The sequence below is a fragment of the Parasteatoda tepidariorum genome, chromosome 7 (genome assembly GCF_982258835.1).
Source record: "Parasteatoda tepidariorum strain Cologne lab strain chromosome 7, Ptep-v5.0, whole genome shotgun sequence".
Lineage (NCBI taxonomy): Eukaryota > Metazoa > Arthropoda > Arachnida > Araneae > Theridiidae > Parasteatoda > Parasteatoda tepidariorum.
The window spans coordinates 112,007,778-112,034,939 of NC_141761.1; the positions used below are offsets into that span (position 1 = coordinate 112,007,778).

The following is a 27,162-nucleotide window of genomic DNA, read 5'->3' on the forward strand; positions in this document are numbered from 1 at the left end:
ACAAATGGCTTGAAACCGTCAAACTTTTGACGGGAATCTATAGTGAAAATGATAAATTAAGCATTGGACGACTCACGGAATTGAAGCACCGATTTTTCTCTTGCCCGAACTCAGATAGGGCATTCTAAAATTGGGACATTTGCCAATTTGACTGAGAAAATACACAAACCTTTTCAAAAATAAATAAAAGCCTTAATGATTACAATACATAAATTACAACAATCCTATATCAGCATAAATAATTAATATTAGCGAATATACGCCATCTTTTGAAGTTCTGTAGGATGAAATATAACTCTTTTTTTTGTTTCTATAATATCAATATTTTGTTATTCTAATTTGTTTTGTTCTTCTTTTCTCAACCAAGAAACTTAAAACAACAAGTTGTTGATTTACAAATTAGTAATAAATTATAGATAAAAATTTTTAATATAAAAATATAAATAAAAATATATAAAATATGTATAAAAATATAAAATTTATAAAAATTTTTAGTTTCAGTTTGATTGAAAAATTTTGTACTAGCAACAATTTATTTAGGCAGGAAAACTAACTTTCTCTTCAAAAGTTATCAATTTATTCAGCATATAATAACAAAACTTGATAAAAGTAAGATGAAGAACTATAAGAGTTTTTAAAAACTACCCATGCAGCAGAGATAAGTATTAATTACGTGAAAATAACGTTATAATGCCACAAGGTTAAAAGCAAAAAAACGTTTCCACCGAACGTTTTATTTACGTTTCAAGTGGTAGTCTCGAATCCGTTAAATAAACGTTAAAATTTGGGTTATTTTTAACGCAAAATTGACGCTTTTTTGCCTCCAGTTTGACTATGGTGAATTTTGATACCAATCTTTGACGTTAATTTAACGAAGTTTGTTTCTTTTTTATCGTATTTTTTACGCTAATTTAACTAAGTTTTTAACGTGAATTTTCAGTTTTATAAGATCCGTCTTTTTCACCATGAATATTTACGTGTTTTTAACGCTTATTTTTATTAAAATAACGCACATTTAACGTTATTTTAACCAAAATACAAACGGATTTAATCCGTACAATTTACGTATTATTATCAATATTTTTAACCCTTATTTTGAGTTAGGTGAATTAATAAACTTTTCGCGTAAATTTAACTAAATTAATTTCAATTTTAACGTAATTTTAATTTTTTTTAACTAAGAAGGGAAGAAACCATTCCGTATTTTAATGTTTACGCTGCACTAAAAAATATAGCATTTAAACTTTTAATTCTTATCAAACTAAAACTAAAATAACGCAAAACAGCCGATATTAATGCTTTTTTTTAAGAATCCTAGAAAAAGCTTTTTGTTTTTAATCTCATACTTTTTGTAAATTTTTACAATTCAAATTATAACTCAACGAATAAGGAATGCAAATCTTACTACCTCTTCACAGCAACATACTAGTTTATTTACGAAGTTTCATGTCTCTCAGGAATTTTTAAAATTTTTCATGCCTAAAAGTTTGTAATATAAAGAATTGGTAGGAGAAAAAATTACTCAATACTTACATGATTTTCCAAACCCCTATGGAAAAAATATTTTTTTTTTAGTTCAAATTAATAATTAAGAAGTCTACTGCTCTCCTTAAATCCATGTTTCCAAATTGCTTGCTTGAAATTATCTACTCTTCTGGAATGCTTTTGGGTTCATTATTTTTTTTTTTATTTTTTAGTTTTTAGCTTGAAAAATTTAACTAAAATTTACTTTAACACACACATGAAGTAAAAAAATATATATATTAACCAAATTTACCATTTGATTTGTTTACTTACAAAAATTAAAATTTTTCTAAGTCGTATGTTCGTAAAAATTACAATTTTTAATCCAGATGAGCAGTTAACTTAATAATTTTAAATACAGAAAAAAACATTAAATCAAATAAGATTTATTAAGTTTTATTTATTTTACAACTATCATACAATATAAGATTTACAATTATAACACATCGCCACAGATCTGAAATATATCTATTCATAACTTCTTCCACCCTGCTGTTAGTATCACCTCTTCACTGCAATGTACCTGGAAAACAAATAACTATTTTAGCATATGAAAAAAAAATATGCCGGACAATAATATTAAAATGTTTCAACCAACAGTAGATTTCTAAAACGAAGCAATACTGACTAGATAAAATACAGAGTTAAATAAAATGTAAGAAAACAAAAAAAAATATTAAAACTGTTTATTATTTTCATGGAATTTCTACTAAATATATATCGATTGAGTACATCCAAATATTTAGATATAAGAAAATCTATTTTACAAATTTTACTCACATATTACACGACAAAATTACATACATATACAGCACAAATCTGAATTAGAATAGTATTTAACAATTTTTTTTATTTTTTATCCTAGCTAAATCTTACATTGAAGCCAACAGCAAGTTATAAACAAAACAAAAAATTATTTTTTGTGTGGCTCGGAGGAGAACTCCTCCAGGCTTTTAGTCTGGTGTTGTCGGCTGCTATGGTAACAAGTAAGGGCACATTTCTAATGGGGGAACAATGGAGAAATAAAGGTGTCAATTGGTTTACCCCCGCTGATCTAAAATCAAGACAAAACTATTCACAAAACACCCCTATTTGAAATGACTTTTTCTCATAACCACAGTACTTGCCACGACTTTCTGTTTATTTACTTATCATCAGAATTTTATTTTCCTCTCTCATTTTTTTCTTGCTCCTTAGCTGCAATTTTCATTCCTCTTCAGAATATTTTGCAAGAACTTTGTAGTTCAGAAACACAATTCCATTAGTTTCAGTTACGTAATTTTTAATTTCTCATTTATTAAAACAGTAAAAATACTATGCCTTTTAACACAAACAGTATCTTTAATATACAAAAGGAGTAATTTTAACAAATTCAGTAATTTATTAAACTATATATTATTTAGTTCAAGTGAAGAATTACATTTTACAATTGCCTCTGTTAAAGCTTTTTTAAACAAAAAATGGTTAATTTAAAAGTTCTTTAATTTCTGGAAAATCACTGCTAAAACTTAACACTTTACTCCAAAATACATTAGAAAGCTGTTTGGAGATTTAGAAATTCATTTCGACAACGGAATTCTTAGTAATGGTGGGGCATTAGCTTCCAGGGTGGGAAAAATAGGTTCTGTGTTCCTTGACCCTAGTGTGTTACTATCAGGTTGCTTGGGGGCAGTAAATACCTTATTTGTTTAAACCACTTTAAAAGGACAGGATAAAAAAATTTTAAAAAAAAATGTACACACAAAACACAGTTTTTGGAGAAATATTTTAATAAATATTTCTTCGAAAAATGTGATAAAATGAAAGGAACACAATGGTGTTAGTTAATTGTAGCAACATGACAGAATGTTTGGAGTAATGCAGTATAGCAATTTTGGACTATAGAAACAATTCGGAGGAACAGCTTTAAATTTAAAATTGTTTAACAAAATAATAATTTTATTCTTGGAACTAATTAGAAATTATCGTTCTTAATGCTGCATATATATATATGAGCAAAACAAAATTACCAACTTTCCACACCCTTGCAAAAAAATTAAATTAAAAATTTTTTTGAACAAGTATAGAGCAGATATATCAAAAAAAGTTTTAACTTATTTAAAGATGTGAAAACAAATATATATTTTTTTGTCAAACTGTAATTCATATAGTTTGTAGTAGTGATAATTTCCATTGCATGAACTACTTAACTTACAAGATATATAAGTTTTCTGCAATATTAGACATTTAACATAAATTTTACTTAATAGTTTTTGTTAAAATAAAAAGTTTGAACATAAGTATGCTAAATGTAAACAGCAAAATGCAAGAAATTATAATAAATTAATGAAGACTAGTCAGGCTAACTCTTTTAGAAAAAAGTAAGCATTTTTTGCAACCTTGATATACACAATGAATCGTGTTTTAAAACATTTTAATCATTAATACTTTAACACCAAATAATAAACACAAAAACATTCACTTGGTAAAAATAAGATATTTAGATAAAAGATGTTTTCAAACAGTATGAAATCAAAAATTTTTTCATTTAATGTAAGCATTATAATATAGTGCAGAAGTTATTGAAAAAAAAAACTTTATAAAAATAAAAGTGATTATTAATATTTTTTTATTGTGATGATTATTTACAAAATGCGAAGAAGCAAATAAAGTGTGTGTTTTCCCACCAACAAAATATGAGAATATCACCCATAATGTGATACAGTAGGGAACCGATTATCCGGAACGATCGGGACCATTGCTATTCCGGATAACTGATTTTTCCGGTTTTCTGAATCGCTACAAAAAGCCGTTTTTTTATTGTTAAACCCAACTAAAAAACATTTTTTTTGGAAATAATCTAAAAAAGAAGAAAAAATGATGAAGTAATACACTAATGATTATTTCCAAAATGATTCTAAGGTAAACATCTTTCGAAAAAGAAAGAAAAATACCAAAATGTTATGAGGAAAAAAAAATTGTTTTTTTAAAAATGGTTGGAAAATTTATCGAATTTCGTTCCGGTTTTTTGGTTTTCCGGTTTTCTGATTTCCGGATAACGGGTTCTGTACTGTACTATGATACTTTATAAAAATAAAGTATCATAGACAGATATGTCATATAAATAGAAAATATCATAGGTATAGTCATAGATATAAAATCATTGATTAAAGTTAACAATATTGAAAGTTCAATTTCTCATATGCGGAATTGTAGAAAACTGCAGAAGTACACAAATAAATAAATAAATATAAACATATATACAATTGGCTTTTTTAAAAATTGAAACAAGGATAATTTGAAATCTTGTGGCAGAATGTTTTTGAGCTATCTGCGACTAAACTCTCCAGCACTAATATCTAATTGCAAAATACATTTAATACAAACAAACACACATGTTGCTAATTTAAAATGGCAAATACTCTGTGCTAACAAAAAAAAAAATAATACTGATTTTCTTAATTTAGCATGAAATATTTCTTTTTAATATTATGGGTGATATTCTCATATTTTGTTGGTGGGAAAACACACACTTTATTTGCTTCTTCACATTTTGCAAATAATCATAACAATAAAAAAATATTGAATATCATGAAATCCATAGTAGTAATTGCCCCCCTCCCCCCCCAAAAAAAATATATGATGTAATTATGTAAATTGGACTGCTCAAAAGCGTGTTACACTTTGAAATTAGGTTGTAATAAATAATATCGTATAAAAAATATTAGATTTAAAAACTAAGGAGAAATCAACATCTATAACTTCCAAAAATTAGATAGAATTTCAAAAAAATAAATAGATAGCCTTAAAAAAATAGATACTCAAATGCACGATTCGAGTTTTCCATATTGTTTAAATATATCAAGATGGTTAAGAACCAAATGAAAATCAGTATCAATAACTGCCGAAAATATCATCGAAACGTTACGTCGATTTATGATATCAGTGAAAATTGAGTGTGCCAAAAACTGATTATCAAAATGCATGATTCAAATATTGCATGTTCAAATATTTCTGTAAAAAAGAAATGTAATATTTTCTTCTTTTCAAGAGAAAAATCCATAGCTGCAAACCTCTAGTTATAAAAATGCTGATGATAGACAAGAAAAATGCAGAAGGTTCGCAACTGCATACTAATTACTAATAAATTTATTTTTAAAAAAATACTCCCCTTTTTTTTAAAACAAGAAAAGGTAAAAAAAATTTTTAAAAATTTTGACCAGCTACTTGAAGGTACTATATTCATTTATTAATTCTTGATTAAAGGGAAATATATAAAATTTTAAGACACATTAAAATTAGTTTAATTACACTATAATAGTATGCACTATATATAAACTCAATGGAAATTATGGAGAAAGAATTACATCAAAAAAAATTTTTTTTGCAAAGATCCTTTAGTAGCACCTTTTGCTTTAACTAAAAATTCTTTCAAAACAATGTATTTCTTCTTTAGACTTAATTATTAAAAGTTTTTCGAGCAGACTGCTCATCAGACATTGATGAGCAGAATTGAGTCCTAGTTTTTTTACCACAGAAAACAACCTTTCGCATTCAGCATTGCTGTGGGGTATAGTCAATACAGTCTGACTTAAACAAAATACTAGCTATCGGGCGACCGGGTAAAATGCAGAAGATCTTATCTTCTGAGCGTAAAAGCAGAAAAAAATAGCTAAAATAAGTAAATATGCGGATAGCTTCTGCAAAATGCAGAAGGGTTGGCAGCTATGAAAATCTCTATGCAAGAACTATGTAAAATTCTGCAACAATGTCGCCGTGCCGTTGCGATTCTGCCACGGAGATTTGAAATACTAAGCAATTTGTATAAATCTTAATTCCCCGAGAATTTCCAATTGATGTTGTTAATTCCTTTTATAATTCATTTGAATGTTTGGTTTGAGTAGCCTCAGCCTTTAAATGATTCATCATGTATGATCGCTGAAGAATTCATAAAAGCAAAATAGAAGTTTCAGAATTTGTTTAAACTTATCAAAGACTATGAATAAAAAGACTAATTTAATGCAGATAAAGCACATATTTTTTAAGTGCCAGTGAAATAAAACATTGGAACAGCAAATATAGTGGAGGTAAAAACAGTAACAGTTTACCATTCTACTTGATACTAACGGTGAATCTTACACCAGAAACTTTTATTATAAATATAGTGCAAATGCTGATGATTGTGCATCAAATCATTAGGATTCTACAGTACATGTAAAATATATTTACAATATATGATAATTCATTTTAAGAGACAAGTTTTTGAGTACTTTTATTTGTTGTTATTGAAGCATGGGCAGCCTATGTAAACAATTTTTAATTACTATTTTTAATATCAGTAAAAGTTATTTGAAATAATTTTTAACAGTTGATTTGTTCATGTTTATAATTTCAAGAAATTTTTTTTTACCCATTTTTAAGTACAAGAAAAAAGGAAACAATTCAAATACAGTTATTTCTTTAGACATACTTAATTCAGGAACCTTCAAATGAGACTTGATGGAGCTTCATACTCAAAGCCAGATCCTTTCCAAAGACCTTCCTCAGAAGTACATCAATAGATTATGAAAAAGAAAATTCATTCAGTTAATATGTTTAAAAACATAGAAATTATTCAAACATATTTTGTTTTGTTTATACGGGCATATTTATTATTCAGAACTAGCGAGGTAAGGAGTAATGGTTTGGCAGAATGTTAGCTAAAAAAATGGTGAAATGCAGAATATATTTCTATAGCAATATTTTTTTTAAAAAAAAATTCATTAATAAATATTTTTTACGAATAAATAAGCTTATTTATAATTGGAAATTACTCCATGCTTATCTATATTAGTGGAATGGGCTAAAGGGAATACAAAAAATTAAACAAGAAATACTTATAAAAAAACTAAAGTTATAAAATAAAATAGAAAGAAAAAAAAATATCATAATTGTTACAACAAAGCTTCTATGCTAAGAATAATATTTTCTGCAAAGCAGTATCCATAAAGCAACATTAACTAAAATATAATCTATTAGAAATATGTTATTAAAATGCTGTGTTACTAACAAAAACAAAAGATTATATACAAATGTAAAACAGAAAAATCTATTTTAATTCTCAAAATAAAATTTTAAAGCTTTACATCTCAGCTTTCCAATTATCATATTTTCCAGATAAGAATAAAGTCATTAGAAACTTTCTTAATTACTGTGTCATACACTTAATAAAAACAAAGTTTTTTAGAAATGTAAAAAGCTAAGTAAAAACCAAGACAAAAATTGTTTAAAAGAAAAATCTAGCAATAAAAATTTCAATTGAACTTTTTCACCTACAAGGGATCTGTCTACGTTTTTCTGAGAGGTACCTATTTTGTGAAAATTTAGATATAATTTGTGAAAAATTAAAAACTATATTAAAAAATCAACACAAAAATATGGATTTATCGTTTCTTAAGGAATACGAAAATAAAATTATAAGAAAAAGTATTTTGTGAAACTGTTTTTCCTAAAGTTGATTTTGTGAAGGTACCGCTAAACGGTAGTAAATTCGGCCTAGACAGACCCCTGCCTAGGCATGTTTTTAGAATACAGTAACTATAAAAGAATTAAAAAAGTTTTAAACAGCAATGTAAATTTAAATAAAAGCTTGAATAAGAATAATTCTAAAGATAATTTAATATTGAAAATTAGTGCAATTATTTTCCTTATCGTGTTAGCTGATAAATTTCAAAAACTGTTTCAAAAATAAGAAGAAAAATTTCCAGTAAATGTTCAACTGGGTGATTTTTTATTATTTTTTTTTAAAGATATCATGTTGAAAAATAAATAGTCAAAAGACTATTTTGTCCATGTGAGATTTTCTCTTGCAATAGCTTGTTAAGACGATACTTCCACGACATTTTGGCTGAAGAACCATCTGCTATACTCTTGTAAAATTTATACCAATCAAGCGTGTTTAACCCTCGGTTCTTTAAAAAGGTAAAGTTAAAAGAAACTGCCATGAATCACAACTGCTACTACTCAACTGTTTTAAAAATGCAACAACTAATAGTTTTTATACTTTATAAGACAATAGTAGGTAAGTAGATAAGACAGCTCAAATTAATAACAATATGACAGGACTGTTTCACACATAAAACTTGTCTCGTCTTATTTGCTAATAAAAATACCATCTCGTACTGAGTAGGCAAAACAGAAATAAAAATGCCCGTATCATGATCTGCCGGTGAATAATCACTATATCTTCTAAGCAACTTCCATGCAGCAACCAGGAGGAACTAAAAAAAATTAACGGACGGAGATCAACTTGAAGAGTATAACTCGTAGCTACATTTTGCACACCTTTACATATTCTTTTAAAAAGTTAGCAGTTGGCATAACTGCTCACAATACAGAAGTAACCCTAATAGGGGATTAAAAGTTTAATGAGTATTTCTATGTTGTTACCTATGGCTAAATATTCATAAACTTCCAGCGATCCACGAAAAATTAAATATCTCAGAATGGGAATAACTCAAAGAATATAAGTTGTAGCAACCCTCAGGAAAACTTCTACTACATACTTCTTTTTAAATTTTTGCAAAGTACAAAATCTTATTATTTTTTTTTTTTTTGCTTCAACATTTTTAGTTGGCACAAACTAGTTCAAATAGGGAAACATCCCCTTTTATTTGATTCATTAAATCAGGGGATAAATGAACAACGGCAGAATAATCGGCACGTGTTGGCAACTTCTGGTATCGGAGAAACTGAAATAAAGAAAAAAAATCACAGAAAGGGACCAACTCGAAAGATATAACTTGTAACCATCTGGCAAACATTTATGTTTTTTTTTGTTTTTTTTTAAACTTCAAGTTTATATCTATTTGGTAGCTTGGCTATAGTAGTTTGTGCGACAGATTAAGATACGGAAATATCCCCTAAAATTAGTGAAACTGAAAAATTTACATTATAAATCTAGCTAAAATTCTTTTCTACTCTGGAAAATTTGTTTATCATCACCTGTGGCAGAATAATCAACAAGTCTTGGTAACTTCCAGTGGCTATCATCACACTGAAAACAAAACATGGGTAGAAACTAAGGGTATATCTTGTAGCCACTACCCCCTGGCAAACCTCTACATGTTTTCTTTTTTAAATGTATGCAAGTTTGAAATCCACAATAGTAGGTACAGTACAACAAATCACAGATGGAAAATATCCCCTCTACTCATATTTTTGTGTGTGAAGTCAACCATGATTAATAACATTTAAGTATTATCTTCAGAATAATGCTTATAATTGTTACTTTTTGTTAATTGTTATTTATTACAGCAACAAAATTTGCCAGGTGAATAAAATAATGCAGCATTAATTTAATAATTTTGATAATTAAAGCTTTAAAACGGAAATTTTCTTTACAAAAGATCGCAACTAGTTTAACTTATTTCAGATTAATATTCCTTCATTAAGCTTAGGTGCCATCAGAATACTTTTAAAATATTCATGATTTTATTAAAAATATCTCAACTGCATAACAATCGTATATAAGGGTCTGTATTTCATCTCTTTACATTTTATTCTCAGTAAATGAGAATCAACAAATTCTCTTGCTTTTTTCCAAAATCGTTACGTTTTGTCATAGTTTGTTAAACTTCGCAAATGATAGGCTTAGAATATTTGTGTTTATTTCAAGCAGAATTAACTACAATAATTTACTTTCTTTGATAGTGAAGCATTATAATGAATTAACATTCTAAATAGTAATAATTAAAGTAAGGAATAAAAGAACTTACCATTGAATTCGGCGTATGTAAATACACTATAGAATAGCTATATCACGCGTGCAACAAATGTAAATAAGCGTTGTCTAGTGTAGGGGTAGCAGTCCTTGTGTAGAAATTGTGCCCACGGAAAAGGAGTGAAAAGTTGAAACTCAGTATCATTTAATGCATTTGTAAAACAAAAACTCAAATAACTGGAAGCAATGTGGAACATTACTTTTGAATCTATATTGTGAATCAATTTATTTCTCGTCTATTTTTGATTTTTAATCTTATTTTTCTTATTATTATTCTAATTAAACCTGGAATAAAATGCTACATTGTAGAATAACTTTCATATAATATTTTTAATAAAGTTAAATAAAACTGTCGAGCATTTTTAAAAAATTATTACTATTTTACATTTTTAAAAAAGTATTACTATTTGTTATGTAGTGTTATTATCATTTCAGAGATATAATAGTATTTTATTTTAACTAGTATAATATTATTTGAATAGCTTGTACATAAAAAACCCCAATTTTAATGCTTTTTATAATTTTTATGAATTCATAAAAATTGCTGTTTTATGCTCTGGAAATGTAAAATTTTTATAACAATAATTTATTATAAAAGAAAAACATGGATAAATATTATAAATTAAGATAACTGCTCCGGAAGACATACAAGATTATTTAAAATACGTGATTATTCATTTTAAAACTTTACACTTTTTTGCTTCCTCTAACCAGTAACTTCATTTCCAATCGAAGATTTGATAGTTAGAGGATCGTACTATAGTAATTTAACTAAATGAGACATTAACTATGTTATATTTTAAAACTGTAAAACTAACAATGTACATTGATTTTTTTGTGCATCAGATAGGCTGATCAATGAACCATAAATTGTAGGATTTCTATTTCATCTGAAATGAGAGTAAGAAAGATATTGTAGAATACATTCTACGTTAGGTCTTCCATCAAATCAAAAAGATTTAATCTAACTACATCCACCAATATAAAAGTTTTATCGAATAACATAATATGGGATCAACATGTACATTTATTTATCTCTGGTTAATTTTAATTATTATATCGTGATTACACGTTATTTCTCAAATTTCGTGCTTATTTTTTGTTTTTCTCGCCTGCGTGGGTAAAGATTTTACATACATTAATTGGCATGCATAAATGCATGGTCTCATGATTTAGGTATCATTTTTAGTTGTTGGTGATGACCGTGTTAAAAATAATAGTTTGAAAAAATTCCTAAAATATTTATTACATAAAAAAATACACATTTAAATAAAAAGCACATTTTAAATCACGATTTCAATTGAAAAAAAGAAAAAAAAGAGGTAATATAATGGATTTGAAAACTTTATTATAACAAAAAGGGTAAAAAAGGGCGTCGAGTTGTTAACATTCCCCGTGGATCAAGTTATTTTCATATAATATATTAAAAATTTTATATTTAATTTTAGCTGGAAGGATCCATTTTCGTTGAACGTTCCGTTTCCCCTCTTCAGTGTTTTAGATATAAAAAAAAGGAAATTTTTATGAATCTGTTTTTTCGCTTGCTGATATTTGCCTTCCTTTTAAAAGCAATGTATGTATATATTTAAAAGATTTTGTTGAAATTGTATTCCCAGATAACACAGTGTAAACAGATAATTTGTCAACGAACTAATGAAGGTAGGAGTTTTAGTTGCGTCGCTCTAGAGCTGTACATTAGGCTTATCATCCATTTAGACTTAAATCTGAAGGGGAAGGAAATTTTCTCCAGATCCCTGTACATTTGGCACAGCAATGCGACCGACCACAGGCCTCTCGATTCCACAGATTTTAATAGCACATATATCGCATGTACTCTGTGGTGTCGAGAATCGAGCACCGCCCCCGTCAAGGACTAGAATGGCCCTTAAAACCCCTATTAAGTCGGAACTAAGTTTAAACGAAAATATCTTGGTCAAAGAACATAGAAAAAAATTGTCGCACTAATGTCAAAATGCAAAAAGACAAATATTTAAATCCTTTTCTTTTTTTTTTTTTTTTTTTAAAGGTGGGTTTGTTTTTTTAGGGTCTATGTATTAGCATTGCAAAATTTAGGTCTCAACTAAAATTTTTGAGGAACTTTCTTTTTCCCTAACTTAAATTTTTTTCTTTTTTCTTTATAGGATCTAAATAATTAAAAAACAATTTATTTAACTGCATTAACTATTTAAAACCCTCCAAGCATTGTGTCCATAGGTAAATTCCCTGTTATGTAACATTATTGCCCGATATGGAAAAAAAAACAACAAAAAAAACAGGCTATTCAATGCAAACTAAAACTGACAGTTAGGAAAAAGAAACCGAACTAACGCTCAAACTATTTTTAAAAGTACTTTAATTTCACATACACAAAAACTCACTCATAAATAATATTCTGCGAAGAAATAAAGAATTATCATTACTTGCTCCGATAAAAAAAAAAATTTTCTGACATTACAACAAAACTTACAATTATTATTTATATTTTATGCTATTTTATATTATTTTTTATATTTTATAAATTTATATTATTTTTTACTATATATGATTTTCATAAATAATTTACTCATTGCAATTGAGATTTTATATTTAAATAATTTCTAGATTATAAAATTCAAGATTCAAAGCAAAATTCAATAAATTTGTAAAAATGTTGTTGTGTTGTAAAACGTTTTTTAATAACAACAAATATTTTAAAACTTCCTACACTAAATTTTATTACGAAAACTAATTATGAGAATTCCTTTTTATCTGTCTTTTGATACGTATGCTTTTTTTCTCTTTCAGTAATGAATATATATACTACTTTAAAGAAACAAGATTGATACATTTTTTAGGCGATACAAAAAAACATTAAATCATTATTTTAAAATAAAGTAAATGCTTCTTTCATTGCAATAAGAACATGGAATTTAAAAGTAGATAAATTTCTTTGTAATTTATTATAATTATTTTTTAAAAACTCATATGGAGAGCGATAATTTCAATATAAAAAAAAGAGAATTAATTTTTACATAATTAAAAAAATATATAGTCTTTTAATTTATGATCTTTGAATAAAAAAATTGCAAGATCCGGAACTCAACATTCCACCGAAGTTCCGAGTAGGACCGAACCTACAACAACGTACCTATGAGGCGAACGCTCTAACCACTACACCACGACTCTTGTACCTGACAAAGAAGATTTAAATTTAAATCATGTGTTTTTACGTTATTATGTTCGTTACATGACAAGTTGTAACAAATTTTTACTTTATTCAGTATTTTGGAAATTCTTTAATTTCATCTTAGTTTAGTTTCATAAGAATTAAAACTCATAGTTTCCTTGTCAGTTATTGACAATGAGCAGACTCAATATTATCAACAAACAAATATTTATCTCCAGTTTAAATAAACAAAAATAATTATAAGTATTTAAAAATAGAATACAAATTGTAATAAAAATCTACACTGTTCAGTTTATTCAAATTTAAGAGAGACGTAAAATAATATCCTTCTTGGGCACTCACATTCTTTTTTAGAAACATTTTTACCCTTGAATTTACGTTTATAATCCCAAAAAATTAACGTAAACATAACTATGCAACAAAGCGTAACTTTTTCGTTAATAAAACGTTTTTAAAAATCGGTAAAAAAATGGGTAAAATGTACACGTTAATATAACGTATTTTTAGTACTCATTTTTAACGAAATATTTAAAGGGAAAATTGATAGCGTTAAAATACCGTCATTTTAACGCATACGTTTTAACGAATGAAGAAATGGTGAAAATCATCACGTGAAATTGACGTAATTTTAACGTTAAGTCCAAAACCTTATACCGAACGAACGTATTTTTAACGTTTATTTGCCCCTTCATGCTGCATGGGTAATTATTTCACAAAACAAATTATTTTTTAATATTGCACTGGTACATAATTAATACTTTAAATAGTTAAAATCAATTTTAAAGGCAAGGAAAAAGTATAATTTTGAGATTCTGCCAGATAACAACCCTAGAAAAAATTTTACTTTGACCCAAGTTGAGCTCAAAATTGGCTCAATATAGGTCCTATAAGAACACGGACCGGGGACCAATATTGGGATGTCAATATTTTCTAATGTTGGACCTAGAATGGCCTATATAGGTCCTTCATTGACCAACATAGAACCTACATTGTCTAAATAATGGATATGAAATATCGGTTGAATCTGATGATTCTATATAGGAGCAATATTGTTTGTAAAGTGGCTGTAAGATATCGGGTGAATAGGAAAATTCTATATAGGGCCAATATCGGAAAAATAAAGACCCTTTGAACCCTTATTGAACCAAAATTCATGAATATTGGAACAATAAAGGCCCAAGTTATTTTGCTGATAGGGAATACCTCGCCCATCACACTACGAGAAAAAAGTTTGTTTCGTTTTTGGTAAATTTTTGATCTCGACCCATTAGAAAACTTTACCCATATGCCGTAACTCTCTAACAATGAATCAATCTCTACAAAGCATCTATCAAAGGATTATTTCAAAGGATCTATCAAACTATCAGGAGGAAAAAAGGATCTATCAATAAAAAAGGATCTAAGGAAGGATCTATCAATCTATAAGGGATCTGTATCTCTATCGAAGGATCTATCAGGAAATTAAGTATGAAAGGTTGGAATTCTCTCTATAAGCTCATATTTACTTTCCTTACCTATGAAAAGACGAACTCTTCCACTATGCTTTCTATACACCCATTAACTTATCGCAATTTAATATGACTGCTTACTTTGTTATGATTTAGATTAATACGTTACCATTCAGAATTTATATACATGTATTTTCGAGCACCAAATTGGGAAAGTAATAATTGCAAATTAAAATGACTGAATTAAAATCGTGAAGAGCTCTCAAATGGTGCTCTCTCTTTTTCCTTTTTAAAAATTATTGCAAAGTTTATTTTTTAAGAAAATAAAATATTTTAATGATAAGGTCGAAGAAATTATACATAACGTATAAATAAATTATAAATTATGTAAATTCAATTATAGTTAATTTATAATTCACAATATTTTGTCTTAAAATGAACAGTACTTTAATTATCATTAATCAATAAATAAATCAGTGGTTTAATGTTAACATTATATTTTATATATTTAAGGTTAAAAAATATAATAAAAGTTAATTATTAGTTAGTTTTTATATAATAAAAGTTAAAAAAGAAAAAAAAAATGGATTTGAAAAAAAAAACGGATTTAAAAGAAAAAATCTGAATTAAAAATAAACAAAAAGTTGAATCATAGTTTTTTTTTTTTACAAATCATTATAAATGTCTTGCAACTAAATTATATAATGCAGATAATCAGGCAACAATTAAAGTTGTAGTGTAATTTCTGAATTTTAATTTATAGTTATATTATTTAAGAAACAGGTTTAAGTTCTATAGATATATACATTATAGTTCCGATCGTAAGAATCAGAAAGTACATAATAAAAAGGAAAATAAATTATGCTTAACAAAAAATTAAATGCTAGTTTTGCTTGTATTTTAATAATTCGTATGCAAATTTTAATTAAACACACTCAAATTATATTAAACACAACTCAGGAGACGTATTGTTAAAATTATAAATTTTTCTTCTTTATGGTTTAATTATAAAATGTGTTAAACTTAACAATTCGTGTAAAGGAAGTCCTCAAATAAAAGTTTATTACGTTCCATAATTGAAACAATAAAACAAAGAAATATTTAAAATGTTATGTAAATGTTCATTTTATTTGTTTTACTCTTTAACGCATTTGAGTTAATTTTAACCTTAACTGTTGATCTTTGTAATTCTTTGGAGAACACAAAGAAAATTCAAACAAAGAAATTCCAACAACGAATTCTATTCATTAACACTTAAGTTTGCCAGAAATGAAAGACTATGTATTATTTAATTTTTATGATCAATAGGTTGGAACAACTTTTATTTTATTCCAAATAAATATATTTCCTACTGTTTACTGTAAGAAAAATATATTTTTTTTAGAATTCAGACTTTCCACATATGTGGGAATATTCAAGCGTTAATTAAATTGAGATCGCAAAAGCAGGCGAATTGTACTTAATACAAAAAGTGGCACTTATGCTACTATGTATAAAACTTTTGAAATCATAAGCGAAAATATAAATGCGTAAATAGACATCATTATTTAAACATAATATTTTTTGGAAAAAAAATAATAAGTCAATAAATTAAGTCAAAATAAATATGTAAATAATTTGAGAATTTGTTATCAGAATATTAACTCCTCCTTTCTATTCGAATTCGAAATCCTAATCATTTTTTGCATATTTGAAAATAATAATTTTTATTAACCTATATTTTTTTAAATCTACCTCGATTTTTTTCCGATTTGCACATTTTTTGTTTTCTATTTTGAATTACTTGAAAGTTGATTTATTTTCAAAGTAATGACCAAAAATAATACAGCTTTTATTCAGTTTTTAAAATTTAGAAGCAAGTTACCTATTGTATTTTCTTCAAACACCAAATTTGCTATATCCGCCATTATAAAGCCAACCGCAAGCAAAATATATTCAACTAACTATCTCTTTTGCGGATAAGGACTCGATATGAGAGGAATACAAGCAGTTAAGCTTAAATCGTGAATTAGCAACCGGAGGAAGCCGGACTTCCGAAACGGAAATCTTCGTATCGAAACAGCTAATGAAGATTTGCAAGTATCCTCTTATCTGTGTAAAAGCCCCAACTAATGGCAGTATGTAACCAATTCCTGGATTTTGCAATTTTCATCTCGGGAGGGGGGGGGATTACGAATCTGGGAGCACTTTTGGGAGGAAGGCCGCAATCAAGGTAATTTCTGACTGTATTAAGAGAAATGAGAAGATCTTGGACTTGTGTAAATTCTAATTCTAGACCCCCATGAGTGTTCGCATTGGGGACACCTTTATCACTTGGTCATAACCTTCAGTATCCTTCAGTATTAATGCATGTGAGTTGGGCAACTTGAATTCCAGAAGAGAGTTTTGAAAGACAATTAAAAGTTCACTGGGAATTCTCCTGGAAAATTATGCATGTTATTGCTGTTGAATGAATTTTAAGCATATTTGAGAATAAAAACTGTGTAATATTACGCACAAATATGCCTAAATAAAATTGTAATAACAAAAAATATTGTCAATAAATGCGAAAGGATAGAAATTTGGTATTGATCTCTAAAGGTTAGGGTTTTTAGAAAAAAATCTATTTCCCCCAAGACGCGGAACAAAACTGGAAAAACTAAAAGAAATAGAAAAAAAAAAACTCGGAATTTAGAAGCTGTTCAGGAATTGTGGATTTTTTCTGAAAAAATCTATTTCTATTATGACACGGTACGAAACTAGAAAAAATAAAAGAAATTGAAAAAAAAACTTGGAGTTTGGAAGCTGTTCCGGAATTATGGATTTTTTCGGAAAAAATCTATTTCTACCAAGACACTAGGCGAAACTAGAAAAAAGTAAAGGAAATAGAAGAAAAACTTGGAATTTGGAAGCTGTTCTGGAATTGTGGATTTTTTCGGAAAAAAATCTATTTCCACAAAGACACGGAATGAAACTGAAAAAACTAAAAGAAATAGAAGAAACTCAGAATTTGAAAGCTATTCTAAAATTATGGATTTTTTGCGGAAAAAATCTATTTCCAAGATGACACAGAATGAAACTGGAAAAAGTAGAAGAAATAGAAAAAAAAACTCGGAAATTGGAAGCTCTGGAATTTGAACATTACAGACACCGTAATCATTTTTAGTCATAACCTTCAGTACCCAAAAAATTTTCATTGTTTTTCGTTGATGGACCAACGTAATCTTGATGGCAACCAACATAAATAATCATCACCTCAATGTAGGAATTCGGATTGATTTATGATGGTCCAACATAAGAATAGCAAGTAATTTTAATGGTTTATTTATGTTGAACCATTGGAAATATCCATCACTCCGATTCCAATTCCATCATAGTTACTGAGATATCAAATGTTGTAGCGATCATGAACCACCATTTACCCCCAAAGTAGGAATTCAGACAGATTTATGGTAGGCCAACATAAATTTTTTTTAAAAATATTTTTGATGGTATATTCCTGCTGAACCAGTAAGAATTAACCATCATGGAAAAGCATTGTTGTACCATTAAGGACCATCACGAATCATCATGGATTGGTCCATGAGAGTCAAACTTCACTTGAAGGGTAACTGTAATGGTATTAAAGTAGCTTCAAATAAGCATTCCATGATGGAAGTTTATTGGCATATCCAAACCATGAACACACAAGGGAAAATGTTGGATGATGGTGACCCTCAAATGATGTTGAGTCATAATGAGTCGCACTGAAACCAACATAAATTTTCAAAATTTTTTGATGGGACCATAAAGAATTTTGACTTTGGTATTCATGCATATGAGTGGGACAACGTGAGTTCCAGAAGACGGTTGTTATAGACTATTGAAAATTCAGTCGAATTATCTGAGAAAATAACCGGAAGGTTACTGAGTTTTAAACACACAGAGTAATGTTACATAGATGCGATAAAATAGAATTATAATAGCAAAAGAAATGCCAATAAATGTTAGTTTATCAAAATCTAATATTAATCTATATAGATTTGAGAGAGTTTGAGTTTTATTTTTTTTAAATTATGAATAATTCAATTTCTGACCAATTTCAATAATCCATGTCTTAAAAAATAATCATTCTGTGAATTTTATTTAATCTATTCATATAATCCATTCATTGCCGTCATAAAATATAGTCCTTTATGTTATTTTCCCCTTTCTATAATCCACTCATTCTTCAAATTCAGTATTTTTTTTTTCATTTTATTACAATATGACAACAAGCCCATCATGTAATGCATGTCTTAAAAAATAATCATTCTATTAATTTTATTTATTCTATTCATATCACCCATTCATTCCCTTCATAAAATATAGTCCTTTATATTATATACCCTTTTCTATAATCCATTCATTCTTCAAATTCAATTTTTTTTTTCATTTTATTACGACATGACAACAAACCTTTCATGTAATTCATGTCTTAAAAAAGCAATCATTATATTAATTTTGTTTATTCTATCCATATAATCCATTCATTCCCTTCATAAAATATAGTCCTTTATGTTATTTTCCCATTTCTATAATCCATTCAGTCTTCAAATTTAATTTTTTTTTTCATTTTATTACAATATGACAACAAGCCCTTCATGAAATGCATGTCTTAAAAAAACAATCATTCCATTAATTTTATTTAATCTATTCATATCACCCATTCATTCCCTTCTTGAAATATGATCCTTTATGCTATCCACCTCATTCTATAACCCATTCATTCTTCAAATTCAATATTTTTTCTTCTTAACATATTCCTCCAATAATATTTTTACATAAAAGCCATGGACTTGCTTAACACGCTATTAATTCCACAATATTACAACCCTTATATTTAAACTGTTAATTAACAACACAAACCGTGAAATTAAAATGTTTAAGAGAATTATTTTCATTTGCCAGGATAGATCAATAAAAACTGCCATTATCTAGATCTTTACGGATAATAATCACTAAAATAAAATAGAACGTTCCAGGGTAACTACCCGTTTTGCACTAGTATATAGAACCTTTTCATTTTCGTGACTGAGTCTATTACTTTTTTTTACGGGAAACTGCAGTCAAGGGTAGTTTAGTTCTTACTTGCAACAGTGATACGTTTCACATCATTACGTGAATTGGAAAGAAAATTGACTGAAACAGGGTTCAGCAAATTGGATTTTCTGGGAATAAATCAGCAGCATATATAACATATATATATCTCTATAACACTCAACACCAGAGGGCAAGAAAATTATTGATTGGAAGTAACGGTATCGCAATTTTAAAGAACAATAAAACAGTATAATCCTTGCCGTGTTCTTTCGTTCTTATTTAAAACACACGCCGCAATAAAAGTCTAATAATGATATTTAATGGTTTATTTAGAACAACTAATTTTCTTGTTCGTAATTTTGAATTCTTGTATGTAATATTACAGTGTAAATAATATATCGAATGTTATTTTACTCTTTCGTCTATGGGAGAATGTAATGTTTTTAACACCTGCATTTGATAGCTTATTCTTGGAAAAAAAAAAGAATATTGATTTACTGCGTGGTGTGTTTAATGGGGGTAATGTAACAATACAAGAGTTACACTACTCTCAAAAATTACATTATTATTATTTTATGATTATTTAGTTTGAATCCAATTATTTTATGGTTTATACATTAAAGAGCTTTGTAGTAACGAAAGTTTAAAACCGCAGCTCACACATTCACCTAGAATGTAGTTTTTTAATGCCTGCATTTTAGTAGTTATTAAAGAACATTAATGTAAAAAAATTGTTAAAGTGTTTCACGGTTTTACTGGTGATAGATAATTTTTGAGTAGTTACATTATTTGTAGATCTATTATTATTATTGCTGGTAAATAATTATTTGGTATGAATCTAATTTTTTAAGATTTATATATTATACAGAACTGCACTAGCAAATTTTGACTTCAGTTCTATTTGAGATAAAAGAAACTCAAATGTTTTCAGAGAGATAAAAGTAAATTCAATTACGTTACATAAAAATCAGAGCTTTGATGACTTTGACAAAATTGGCCTAAAAAGTAAATATACTAAAAAAATAATATCGAAATTTGTCATAAGGCAATATGAAATAAATAAGCAAAATCGATTGAAAAATAATCATTTGAAAAGAGATAAATTTCCAATTTTTTTATAAATAAACTAGCAAGTTTTCCGAATATTCAAATACGGAGCAAACATTGATCTCTATGTCTCATGAATGAAACAAAAATCATATAAAATTAATCAATTTCAAATAAAAATCTTTTAAAAAAATATGGAAATTTTTTTTTCAATTAACAGTCGGTAGACAAAGAAAGGGTTATATTGAAATTGTGACACATTTTAATACGACGCAAACATCAAAAAGGTTTTTAGAAATTTTTGACTACAAAAATACGAATTCCTTTTTCGCGTTTTCTATGTGATTTCCGTACTCGAAGATGCGGCTTTTGTTATATTTACTTTAAAATTCATCAGTTTCACGTAAAATAAAGTAACTTTTTACTAAAATTTAATTTACTTGGAACTCATGTCTGCTCTTTGTTTCTTTGAAGAGAACATACACATCAAATAACAAACGTAATTACATCACGTTTATTATACTCGATAAGATTCTTTCTTTGTTCGCATATAAAGATTAAAAAAGGCAAAAAAATCATGTTGCATTTTATAATATTCAAATTATTATCATACGAATAGTGTTGAATTATAATTCATTCGGACAATATTTGGGGTTGTGAAATAAAATATAAAAAGCTTTGGGAAATCTAGCGTTAATTTCTCCATTCTTTCTGGTATATTTTTGCATTTTTGGTTAGTTTTTTTTCTTATTAGAGTTATGTGATATAAGATGAGAATTTTATTAAAGTATATTTTTTTGCTGCCTTCGAAGTATTATAAAGATCGTTATTAAAGAAAAATTCTAATTCAGACGGAGAATATTTGATCAATTTATTTTGTAAGAGTAATATATTTTTAAGTAGTAAAAGTGAATCTACAATATTAGTTTTGCTTCATTTCTTGATTCTAATATTTTTTCCTATTACTCAGTGTACAGATGCGACGTTCTAAACAAGATGTTGTTGTTTTACCTAATTCTAAATAACAATGCATATTATTAAAGAACAATGCTAAGCAATATTTGCTGTGGAAAGAGGAAATGTAGCATTAAAGATGAATCCATAATTTTAGTTTAAATTCCTTTCGTCTTTCTACTTTTTTTTTCTTGTATTTCATTTGTGAATTTAAAGTAGTGCTTGCTAAAAGCGATGAATAAGATCATTTATTTTTCTGGAATTTGAAAACGATTATCAATTACAAAACGACGGGTGATCTAGTTGCGCCTTCGTTATTGTTGTATTTTTTAAGTGATCTAGTTACGCCACCGATGTTTCTCAGTTTTGATTTATTCTAGAGCATGATGTTTATTATTTGGTAGAACTGTTATGTTTAATATTATTTAAAATTTGTTAAGTTTTTAACGTTAATATTGGTAGTTTTTTTCAAACAGAGTTGTGTTTTAATTATGCGCTAGTTCGTGCTTTAATATTTCAGTTGTGTTTTTAAACTGTTCTAGCTCGTGTTTTAACAATGTCAAAGAATAATTCCAATTCATTCGAACAATATCAGCCATTGTAAGAGCAAATGTGAATAATAAAGAGGAGTATAAAGTTCTTGTTATGTGTAAAAATAAGAATTTTAATCAATAATACTATTGTTTTAATGAACTATTGATGATTTTTAAAAAATGTAATAGTAATTGTAAAAAAATAACTCTAATTAATTGGTATAATATTTGCCCTTTAAAACAGAAAATATAAGTAGCAAAAATGCACATATAGTATCAGCTTTGGTTTCTTTCTTATTTCTAGCTTTCTTTTTCTATAGATGGAGATGAAAGTTTTAAAATATGATGATATTGTTTTCTGTAATTAAAGTAGATGACTAATGTTATAAAAGTACACGACTGGAGATCTACTTTAGTGAATTTAAGTTTATGAGTCCAGGGTATTAGAGATAAATTCAGAGCGCAAAGTTTCCAAGAATCTATAAAGAAACCTAAATTTGAAAAAAAAAAAATAGAAAGATGGATAGAGATTTTTTTGCGATTTATGACGTTTTTTTCCCAAAATATAAATTTTTATTATATTTTTTATAGTCTAATAAGCTACACTGTTAGAATTTTGATTCTAAAATCACGGTAAATTAACCGGCAGCAGTCTGTCCATCCAATTAAACGTAAATTTTACTTTAAAGAAATTTTTTTACCTGCACGGTTTTTAAACCGTTTACAACTAATATAGTTATAAAACTATGAATACGACACTAAACGGTTTTTTAATCATTTAGAACTATAATAGTTTCAAAACCGTAAGAAAACTGGATATTTTCGTTGCGTAATTGGCATTGGTGAATGCAGAACGCTGGAAGCTCTTAATGTGCGTTGACACCACAAAACATTGTGGCGTCAACGCTGTGATTCGAACCCCAAATCTTGCAATCACGGCTGGCAGATTAGCCCTCTCGGCTATAATACGTGCACAGTTGTAAGAAACTAAGCGGTTTCATTAGGTGTGTTCAATGGGTGCCATAAAATTCTTTATTTTTAACCGTATGTGGAGAAAGTTGTTAATAAACGGGTTTTCTCTCAGTTAACAGTTTGATGACCATCTTATTCATGGGTATTAGACTATTTTGTTTATATATGGTAAAATAACAATTAAATAAATTGTTATTTAACTATTTTTACCGAGAAATTTTCAACAGTGTAGTTGCTATAATTTTAAAAGAATTGACATTTTAGAGGAATTTCTAACAAAACATGTTGAATTGTTTGAATGCATTTTGCTCATGAGCAAATATAACTAATTAACAATCTGAAATTTAAATTTAGATTTAATTATATAATCTTAAAATACGCTGTTGCGTCAGATTACCATATTTATATATCTTCAAAATCTGTCTGTTTTTTAAATAGGAAAAGGAATATCTTTTTTTTTTCTTTTGAATTTATAATCTGTTGTCATGTTACTTTTCTGAACAAGAGAGCATAGAGTGTAAATTCCGACGTTAAAGTTGAAATCCACTTTTTTCTTTCAAAATGCCTTTCAAACTCTTACGCATAAATTCATTTTTGACAAGAATAAATTTAACTAATTTTAAAAGAAGGAAAAGTTGACAAGTAACATTTTAAAAGTAAGGTTTCAGAAGTTTCTTTTTTATAAATTTTTAAAAGTGAAAGCTGTCTGTGTCAAAACTATTTTTTTTTCTTCTTTTACTGAAGAATGTACTAAATCGCAAACTTTATAATGTATCGTTTAGATTTGTTTTTTTTTTTTTTAATTAAAAAAAAACACGATTTAATGTGATGCGTTTCATTATTGAAATAGGAGGAACAAACAAAAAAAAATATTTTAATTGATATTTTAAAAGTGTGTTATTAAAGCAATATCACAAAAAATATAAATGCAAAAATTAAAATTAAAATAAGTAATCAGCATATTTATTCATAACTAGATATTTCCAGAAAATTGGATACGATGGATGAAAGCTGTTGTAAGAAAGAATTATAAAGTAAAATAAAAATTTGCATTTTTACTATAAAGATCTTGCTTTTTTAATCGTCATAAACAATCAAGTGTGTTTTTATACAAATGTATATTAAAGCGTAACACTTTTATGGCAATGTGTCAAATTCCATTCTATTTGTTTACATTGAACTCATGTATTATAACTGTTGAATAGTTATTTCCTTTGTCTTCTAATTACCCCTGAGGCAGAATTTTTTCGAGCTATCAGCGACAAAATTCTCTAGCACTAATATCTTTCTCCAGGAAAATACTTTTAATAATAGCTAACATATATGTTAATAATTTAAAATAACACAAACGCTGTTTTTACAACAAAAAAAAAACTATTTACATTTTTTTTTTAATTGAACATGCAATATTTTTTTATTCTAATATTATGGGTGATATTCTTGCATTTTGTAGGGGGGGGGGGACGACAAACAAATTATTTTCTTGTTCGTAAAGAATCATCAGACTTAAAAAATCATGAAATCAGTAGTAGTAATAGCCGAAATTAAGATCGACAGCGAAATCACGCAAATCGGACACCTCAAATGCGTATTTAGTTTAGATTAGTTGTTGTTATAAATAATATCGTATAAAAAATAATGGATTTAAAACATATGGCAAAATCAATAGCAATAACTGCCAAAAATTCGACAGAATTATTGCCTTAAAAAGTAAATACTCAAATGCACGATTTAAATTTTCCATATTGTTTCAAATATATCGGGGAATTTAAAATCCATGTGAATATCAATATCAATAACTGCCGAAAATACAATCAGCATTACATCGATTTACGACACTTATCGGCTTAAATTGAACGCTTCAAAAAGTGATCATCTAAACGCATGATTCAAATATTACGTGTAAATTTCTGTGGAAAAGAAAAGTTTTTTTTTCTTTCCGAAAGAAAAATCTTTCTTCAAAAACTCTGCAATTCTGAATCGGGGGAAATTACCGAGCCTAAACTAAATTTTAGTAAACTCTGTGCGATAGTTCGAATGAGAAAAACAAACAAACAAAATTTAAAATTCTCTTAATTATAAGTTTCATTGTGAAGAACCTCGTACAAATCTTGGGGAATTTAGTTAGTATCTGCCAAATTGGTTTAAAGTTTAATGTGTTGTAGTTCAAAACATTCTGATCAAAAATTCTCATTGACCAAAAGCTCAAATTTGATTGTTTTCGAATTACAAAGCCTGGAACTGTAAATAGTAATTCTCAATGCTCTAATTCTATCAAGACATTGGCTTTAGCCAAAGAAACTGTAAAAGAAAGTGAATAATAAACTTTGTAACGCATGGCTGAGACAGCCTGATTGGTATAGGGCGTTGGACTTATGTTCAAGAAGTCGTGAGTTCGATCCCCGCCGGCCGAAGACTGAGTGTTGTCTGAGAAATGCCGCCGGCTGTGTTATCTGCAAACCGGTTCTTCAGCCCATTTGACAGATGACTAATTTCCATAAAGTTTGCACGTGGTTTTTTAAAACTATTATGATTGAAAACTGTATGATACTATTAATCTTTTATAATTTTTATTTAACTAATTAAAATAAGTTTTCAAGTTTGTTTTTAAATCCTTTATTCGAATTTTGTCAAACACTTGTTGATTCTACAGAAGTTTACAATTTACTGCATACCTTCGGATTTGGGAAACGGTGGCATTTGAAGAAAATAAGATATCTAATCTTTACAAAGTATTCTTAAACATAATCTTCTGTAAGTTATTGAGATTGCATGATTCATTTGTATCAAGATGGCGAACTTTACTTTGATACTATATTATTTATTTTCGACTTACAGGTTTTAATCAAATTAAACTATTTTTTTTAAAATATTTTAAGCATAATGTAATTTTCAAGAGAAATATTTTTTTGACAACATTTCAACAAAATTTCAAGAAAATCTGGAATAATTCTTCATTAAACATGCATGTAATAACAAGAGTTTTATATACGCTTTTGGAAACTCCAGTCACAAACCCCAGTGGTTAATTCCAATTAATTATTTTTTCCTTAAAATTTATATAAATATATATTTTTAAATAAACGATTTCCTGGATTTGAAAAACAATCTTTTTATAATTTTCAGAAAAGCCCGCATGGTATTTTTAACTATAAGTTTAACAGTTAAAAATTTTCGAACTAATCATCGAGTGTTAATTTTTTTATTCCATTGTAATCAAAATAAATTTTTCTTGAGACCATCATGATTTAAAATTTCAAAGTCTTATAGTTTTGGCTCAGAATGACACAAAGCGAAAAAAAAAAGGAAAAATTTGCAAAAAAAGGGAAAATTTGTAAAAAAAAGGGGAAAATTTGCAAAAAAGGGAAAAATTGTAAAAAACAAAAGATTCAAAGTAAATAAACTTTCTAACAAATATAAATTTTGGAAAAAAACACGTCACGAAAGAATGAACCTTTCTGGGTGTCAAATTTCAACTCTGTAGATGCATTTCTGCAGATCTGCATATTTTCTACAAGTTCAACTGTTAATAATTCACTAATTCTAAATTGTTAATTGGGCAGGGATAGCCTGGTAGGTAGGGCACTGGGTTCATGTTCAAGATGTCGTGGGTTCGATCCCCGTCGGCCGAAAACTCCCCGTGTAGGAAATGGTGACTTATGCACGTTAAATCTGTCGAGTCACAAAGTACTCTATGTTCCAATAACAAATCATACCTCTGGGGTTACTGATCCAGAA

The 27,162-nt window shown here is 27.5% G+C and overlaps 1 protein-coding gene and 1 long non-coding RNA gene across 3 annotated transcripts in view; both read right to left on the reverse strand.

Moving 5' to 3' along the window:
* The window catches only part of LOC107442136 (agrin), a 203,133-nt gene that overhangs the window by 140,505 nt on the left and 35,466 nt on the right, over window positions 1-27,162 (reverse strand). The window lies entirely within an intron of this gene.
* Window positions 1,905-10,253, reverse strand: LOC147807393 (uncharacterized). The gene is made up of 2 exons (XR_015435677.1): window positions 6,974-10,253; window positions 1,905-2,047 (listed from the first exon to the last, which is right to left on the reverse strand). It is a non-coding gene; the product is annotated as an uncharacterized LOC147807393 (long non-coding RNA).